Consider the following 6586-nt stretch of genomic DNA (forward strand, 5'->3'; position numbering starts at 1 on the left):
TGAAATGAAGCTCGACAAGGAAGTGTCTCACCAGTGTATTCTTAAATTATAGCTTTTGACAAACAATATCTTAAATCTCATTAGGAGAAGTGGTAATTATATATTCTTTAGGATTTTTTTTGTTTTGTGTGATGTAATTTGCTTTATTTTTTAGTCTCACAGTTATTATATGCAACGATTAGGTGGGCCGGAAAACAACATATGTTGCCTGCCTGTGGTGGTTTTGTAGCATTCTTGGTTGTCATAAAAAAGGCTTTAGAATTGATAAGGATTTTAGTTTTCAAGGATGAGGTTGAAATTTCTTTTATCTATAATTTAATGTTTGAATATTATGTTCCAATATTGATTTGTAAACATTTTTACCTTCATACTATAACTTAAAATTTTATTACTCATTTTGTTCATTGTTATTATATGCTATGATCTTTTGTTTATAATTTTGTTTCAATCATATAGAAACTAACAATCAATGTTTTGAAAATATCTTAGTCCGTGCATAGCACGGGTGTAATACTAGTTTTCTATAATAAAGGACATAGTAATTTCCTCGAATAAAAAATTGGATGAATTTGATTAGATCCCCACAATATCTAATATTTATTGAAACCAGTTCAATAATTTCTATATTGCCCAAATTATTGAGGCAAGATATGACTTACACCTAATTTATTGAGTTGCGTATTAAATGCCATAATTTATTGAGTTACGTATTAAAGTAATACTCCTGTTTTTGTTAATAGATATCATTGATGAAATATAAAGTGGATCCCAAGCTAGGAAGAAGAAGTCATGGCGCGGACGTTGCAGCTGATATTTTTAGGTCAGGTGGTTTCTCTTGATTTGGCCGTCGTCAGCTACACAGTCTCTTTGATCACCAATCAAGGTAGTAATTAACTCGGTGTTAATTATGTAACTACGTTAATTCCCCAAACAAGTCAAATAAGCAGTGATGTGTCAATGGTGAAGGTGTGGATGCGCCAATGAGTGTATCATTCTTTTCATATTTGGCTCTAGCTGCAGTATACGGTACCGTATTGGTGTGGCGCGGACAAAAACTACAGGTATGAAATTTTAATCTTATGTTTTGGTATTTGAATTGAATTGACTCGGATCTAGTTGAGTTAGGACACAGGTATCGTGGTATTGGTATGTTTGTCTTGCGTTTGTTGATGTGCAGGGAAACTATCTTGGTAGGTAATTGAAATTTTGGTTCGATTATTTCACAGCTTCAATTGGAATAGAAATAGGAAAAGAAATTTGAAAATTCATTTTTGATTTTTGATGTATTGCAGTTACTAAAGCTTATCAGTGTACATCAATCACAAGCGTGACTTTGCTAGATTGTTGCACCATCGCATGGGCGATTCTTCTTACGTGGCTGTTCTTGGGCACACGCTATGTCGTCTTGCAGTTCTTGGGAGTAAGCCTTTCCCTGCTTGGCCTTGCTCTCGTCGTTCTCTCTGATTATAATCCAACTGCTCAAGATCGCATTTTCTCATCTTATAGTTATGGGATAATAATAATCTTTAAACTACATTTTTCCTATAAACTCTAAACTATAACCTGAACCGTTAGATTTCAAGATTTGATGTCAACAGATGATAAATAATGTCAACACAACATCAATCATTGACAATGTTGACATTTTCTGTTGACACTATTTGTCATATGTTGACATTCATAGTTTGAAGTTTGTATAATATATAGAGTTTGCATTTGATTGATAATAGCTGATCAATATTTTACAGATGCTTCAGAGCCTCTGTTAGGGGATATTCTTGTGATTGTAGGAACTATTTTCCTTGCAATGAGCAATGTCGGCATGATTGGTATACTGAAAAAGTATTCTTCTTCTTCTTTAGTCTTCTTCTCTAGTCCGTGAAATGATTGGATGTGTGGTGCAGGAGCTATGTGTGAAGAAGAAAGACCGCATTGAAGTTATGGCGATGATTGGGGTGTTTGGCATGCTCATCACTGGATCATGGATGTATCCTTCTATTTCCAATGATGCAACAATAATGCTCTACTTCCTTCCTTGACTTTTATTTATAGGGTTACATATGAGAGGAAGAGCTTTGGCTCAATCACTTGGTCTGCTCAACTAGTAAGCACTCAACACTTTTGGAATTATATTACATTTACTTATTGGGTTAACATAATTTCTCCCATTTGCAGGCATATTCATATGTTGGTTGCACAATAGCGAGCTTTACATTTTGCACACTAGGGCCTCTTGTTTTAAAGGTCATTCTTTCATTAATTAATCAATCAACTCCCTCCGTCTCTTGTTAATTGTCCACTTTCACTTTTTACCATAAATCATATTTCACTAACTAGTTTCACTCACATTTTATTATAAAACTAATATATAAAGTGGACTCATATTCTACTAACTTTTTCAACCCACTTTTCTTTATCTTTCTTAAAACCCATGCCGGAATTAAAGTGGACGATTATTGAAGGACAGAGAGAGTAGTATATTTGTCTCTCATATTATCAATCTACAGATGAGTGGGGCCACATTGTTCAATCTTTCTCTCCTCACATCTGATATGTGGGTTCTACTAATCAGAATCTTCATATACAAGCAGCAGGTTTTCTTGATTTTCAACACCTTGCTTTAATTTGGTGTTGACACCAATAAACTGACCTACTTAATTCAGGTTAAGTGGCTCTACTATCCAGCGTATGCACTTCTCATTCTGGGAATTTTCTACTTGACAAAGTATGTCTTCCCACTCTTAATCTTTTTTTGTATTTTAATTACCAGATTATCTCACCATATTCTTAACCTTAATTTATACTCATTAATATAGGGGAAATGATGAAGCCACAGACGTTGTGGATGACGACTATTGTATTGTTGAGGAACAAAATCCACATTTTAGAGATGGCAATCAATCTTGTGACAACTAGTAATTAAATTTATCACTTGGAATGAAAAAGGTGAAAATGGATGCTTTTTATTGTGGGTTAAAAAGATAGATGAAACTTATTCATTTAATACAAAACGAAAAAACATTGCAGTCTAATTTTTATCTATGCTACTACCCTCACTTCATTTGGAAAGTGAATTAAGATCACTGTAAAAGAATATGATAACTATAAAGGTATGTTTGATTTACGGTCGGTTTTGTAATGATAAATTTTAAAAGAACTCATGGACCAAAGGGAGATGTTGGCCAAAGTATAAACATAAAATAGAATAAAGTAGAAAAACTCTAAATATGATCAGTTGGGAAGGACGTGGGGTGATATTATGCACAATCACACAGTGACAAACTAGTCTAACTGCCATAATCTTCATACGTGGCCAGTTTATCCATTGCATTCCAACAAGGAATCATAGTATGAGCTTGATCCTCGTTGTCTTCATGATGTGCAACTTACACCTTTTCTTATGATTGGAACATAAATTGGAATAAGATGAGAACTATCTAACACATAACAATCAAAACTTCCAAAAGTGATATTATAGAGGATTGAACAAAAACATAAAGTAAATATCAATATGGAGACTCTTTCACTTCACTAAAGAGGCCTAAACATACTTTATATTCCTTATGCAAAGTTTATGTTAGTCAAAGAATAACAACAGTACCAAAATATCTTCTAAACATTCCAACCTTTAAGATTCTATAAAGAAACAACAATATCTTACTTGAGGCTTATTGTAAGTAGGCCTTGGTAACATCATGTAGGTAGATTATTTACTACAAATCAACTTGAAGAGATATTTTTATCATGATTGGTCATTAGCTGTGAATATGGATATCAGAATGATGTCTAAATCAAAACCATACCATAATAACTAAATAATTTTAAAAACTTCAATAATAACTAAGCTTAAAACACTAAAACCTAAAAATAACATAATTATGTATTAAATGTAATCAATATTGAGATGGATTATGGAATTGATATTAACATGAATATAAAACTATTTAAATAAGAACGTACTTTAAATTGGGATATATTTAATTTGTATTAGCTTTTTACATTTTTAGTAGTTATTCTATTGTTTTATACTTCAAAATAAATTGTGATTTGCTCTATTAGGGTGAAGAAAGCATTCCATCTTTGTTGTGTCCAAATTTTCTAAAAAAATCCCAAACTTATTTTTCTTCAAAACTTCACCATCACAATCTTCAAAATCGTAATCAAGACATCTCTTGGTTTGAGCATTCCTATAGCAACTCAGCCTCAACATCCTCTGTTAATGTGGAAGATGTAGGGATAACAAAATTTGTCACGACCGCACTTTACTAAGAATAACAAAACTCAGATATTCATGACTAGGGGTGGGAATTAAGAAGAGGCGATAGAAACGGGGAAGAGTAAATTGACGATCATGCTCTTAAAATGATACTTGACAACAAATATTCAAATAGGATACGCTCGATCATGAAGATTCGAGTTAGAGGTTCTTACAATACGACCTATCAAACATCAGAGTCTTACGGAAACTGCAGGGTTTGACTTATTTTAATAACACAACGAAAACAACTAAACATGTATGAAGACATGAACCTCCGAGAGTACTCCCTCAGTTCCATGTTAATAGAGTCATTTTTCTATATTGGGAAGTTCCAAATTAATTGAGTCATTTCTATTTTTGGTAAAAAGTACTTTCCTCTTTTACTTTATTCTCTCTTCATCTTACTTTATTCTCTCTTACTTTTTTTCACCATCCATTTAGCGCACTATCCTTAAATTCCGTGCCAAAAAGAAATGTCTTTATTAACAAGGAGCAGAGGGAGTACTACATAGAAATAAGAGTAAGCCACTTGGATCAGCACACTCCACTCCTTCACGGCTCAACCTGCATGTTTAGAAATACATGCATGGCTGAGTACATAGTTACCCAATGAATACAATGCCAAAAGATGCAATTATACATTTGTAAAGTATTTTCAAGCCATCTTCACAATAATACTCATGAGATTTCTTAAAAATCTCAAGCTTATGAGATTTGTTGTGAGCTAAAGTTCAATTGTGCAATCCAATTTCTTACTATAATTCATCAAATTTGAACATTTTATGGTGGAAAAGTGGCCACTTTCCAAAGTCACTGGATTGGCCAACCCTTACAATGACATGCAGTCCATGTGTACAATAGTCTAAGTAGGGACTCTCTCCCTGTTGGGATACGAATTCAATTTATAATTTTGGCATAGTACATTTCGTATAACCAAAACAAATTGACATTATAACATGAAACAAATCATTTATTGCAAGAAAACATTATTTGCATAAATAAATATCATCTAAAAAATATTACATCTGTTCTACAATAGGAGTCACATTTGGTGTGGCATGGATTTTAAGAAACATAAGAAAAATGGGTTGAATAAGTTAGAGGACTATTGGTCCCACTTATACATATTAGTTTTTTAATAAAATGTGAGTGAAAAAGTTGGTGGAATATGGGACCTATTTATGGGTAAGGCAAGCCTCGGGAGACATGCCCAGCTTCCAACCAATCTGACCATTGAAGCCATTAAATACTTGAAGACAATGCGTTATAATGAAGGGCTTCATATAATATCCCAAGTTTTGAATATTCAAGAGATAGAAGTGGCAGGTGTTATTGAAAGGGTTGAAGGGGTAGAACACATTGAAGGGGCTGAAGAGGTTGAAGGAGCTGAAGACATTTAAGTTATGGCAATGCACATTATGTACTTTTTTTTTGGAAAATGGTAGTGCATGTTAGATTTTGTTAAGATAAAAGGGTTGCATGAGTGTTGCATTAAGTTGACAAACATAGTGCATAAATCATGCATATTTTGTTAAGCTTTTTGAATGTTAAATTATTTTATATGCAGACGTGAAATAGCAAAGCAAATCTTATTCTTCAAATAGCTTTATAAAACCCACCCATCAAATAGCTTTACAAAATCCAACAATAATGCACAACAAATGCATATAGCACACATAACATGCGCAATCAGTCAACGGCTAGCGAACAATAAGCCAACATTCAACCAACAATGCACATAACCAACAACTAGCCAATAACCAACCAACAATGCACAAATCACTCCACAAACCATTTAACAATAAGGAAACATCCATCAAACAATGCACAACCAGCACATATAGCACATATGACATGCTCAACTTCTCTGACAAACCATTTAACAATAAGCCAACAAGCAACCAACAATACACGGTGGTCGAACGCGGGTGTGCTGGATTAGAGTGTTCTAACTTGGTATAATGGGCATCGTGTTTCCACTTTCCAAGTATCTGATTAAATAAATTTATAAGTTTCCATTTGAAAAAGCCTTCCTTACACTATTGGTTAGTATGAGGTAAGCCGGGATGTCGAACCCACAAAGCACGGTAACTCTAGCCTAAGAGGATTGATCATGAGAAGGGGTGGTTGGTTAGCTGTGCGGCCACGCTTTATCTTTTTGGGTTTGGTTTCTAACTACTACTCTCAGTCACGAACTTAACGGAAAAGGTAAAGAACTTGAGAAAGTAAATTAACTAGGCATGTAAACAGAAACACGTAAGAAATGAGTAAAACTTAGGAAAATAAAGAAAGCAGTAAACTAATCAAGGAAAACGGGTAAAAGTTGGG

At 33.7% G+C, this 6586-nt stretch overlaps 1 pseudogene across 1 annotated transcript; it reads left to right on the forward strand.

Annotated features, from left to right (window-relative positions):
• Positions 1-732: 732 nt before the first annotated feature.
• Positions 733-3032, forward strand: LOC125206199 (uncharacterized; annotated as a pseudogene). Its single transcript, XR_016132573.1, has 11 exons — positions 733-883; positions 967-1061; positions 1133-1190; positions 1293-1420; positions 1749-1824; positions 1904-1987; positions 2053-2104; positions 2176-2244; positions 2508-2594; positions 2664-2725; positions 2817-3032. The product of XR_016132573.1 is annotated as an uncharacterized LOC125206199 (transcript).
• The last annotated feature ends 3554 nt before the right edge of the window (positions 3033-6586 follow it).

This window comes from Salvia hispanica, chromosome 6, assembly GCF_029641045.1.
Source record: "Salvia hispanica isolate PSC_SH4W2 chromosome 6, Shi_PSC_v1, whole genome shotgun sequence".
In the NCBI taxonomy this organism is placed as follows: Eukaryota; Viridiplantae; Streptophyta; class Magnoliopsida; order Lamiales; family Lamiaceae; genus Salvia; species Salvia hispanica.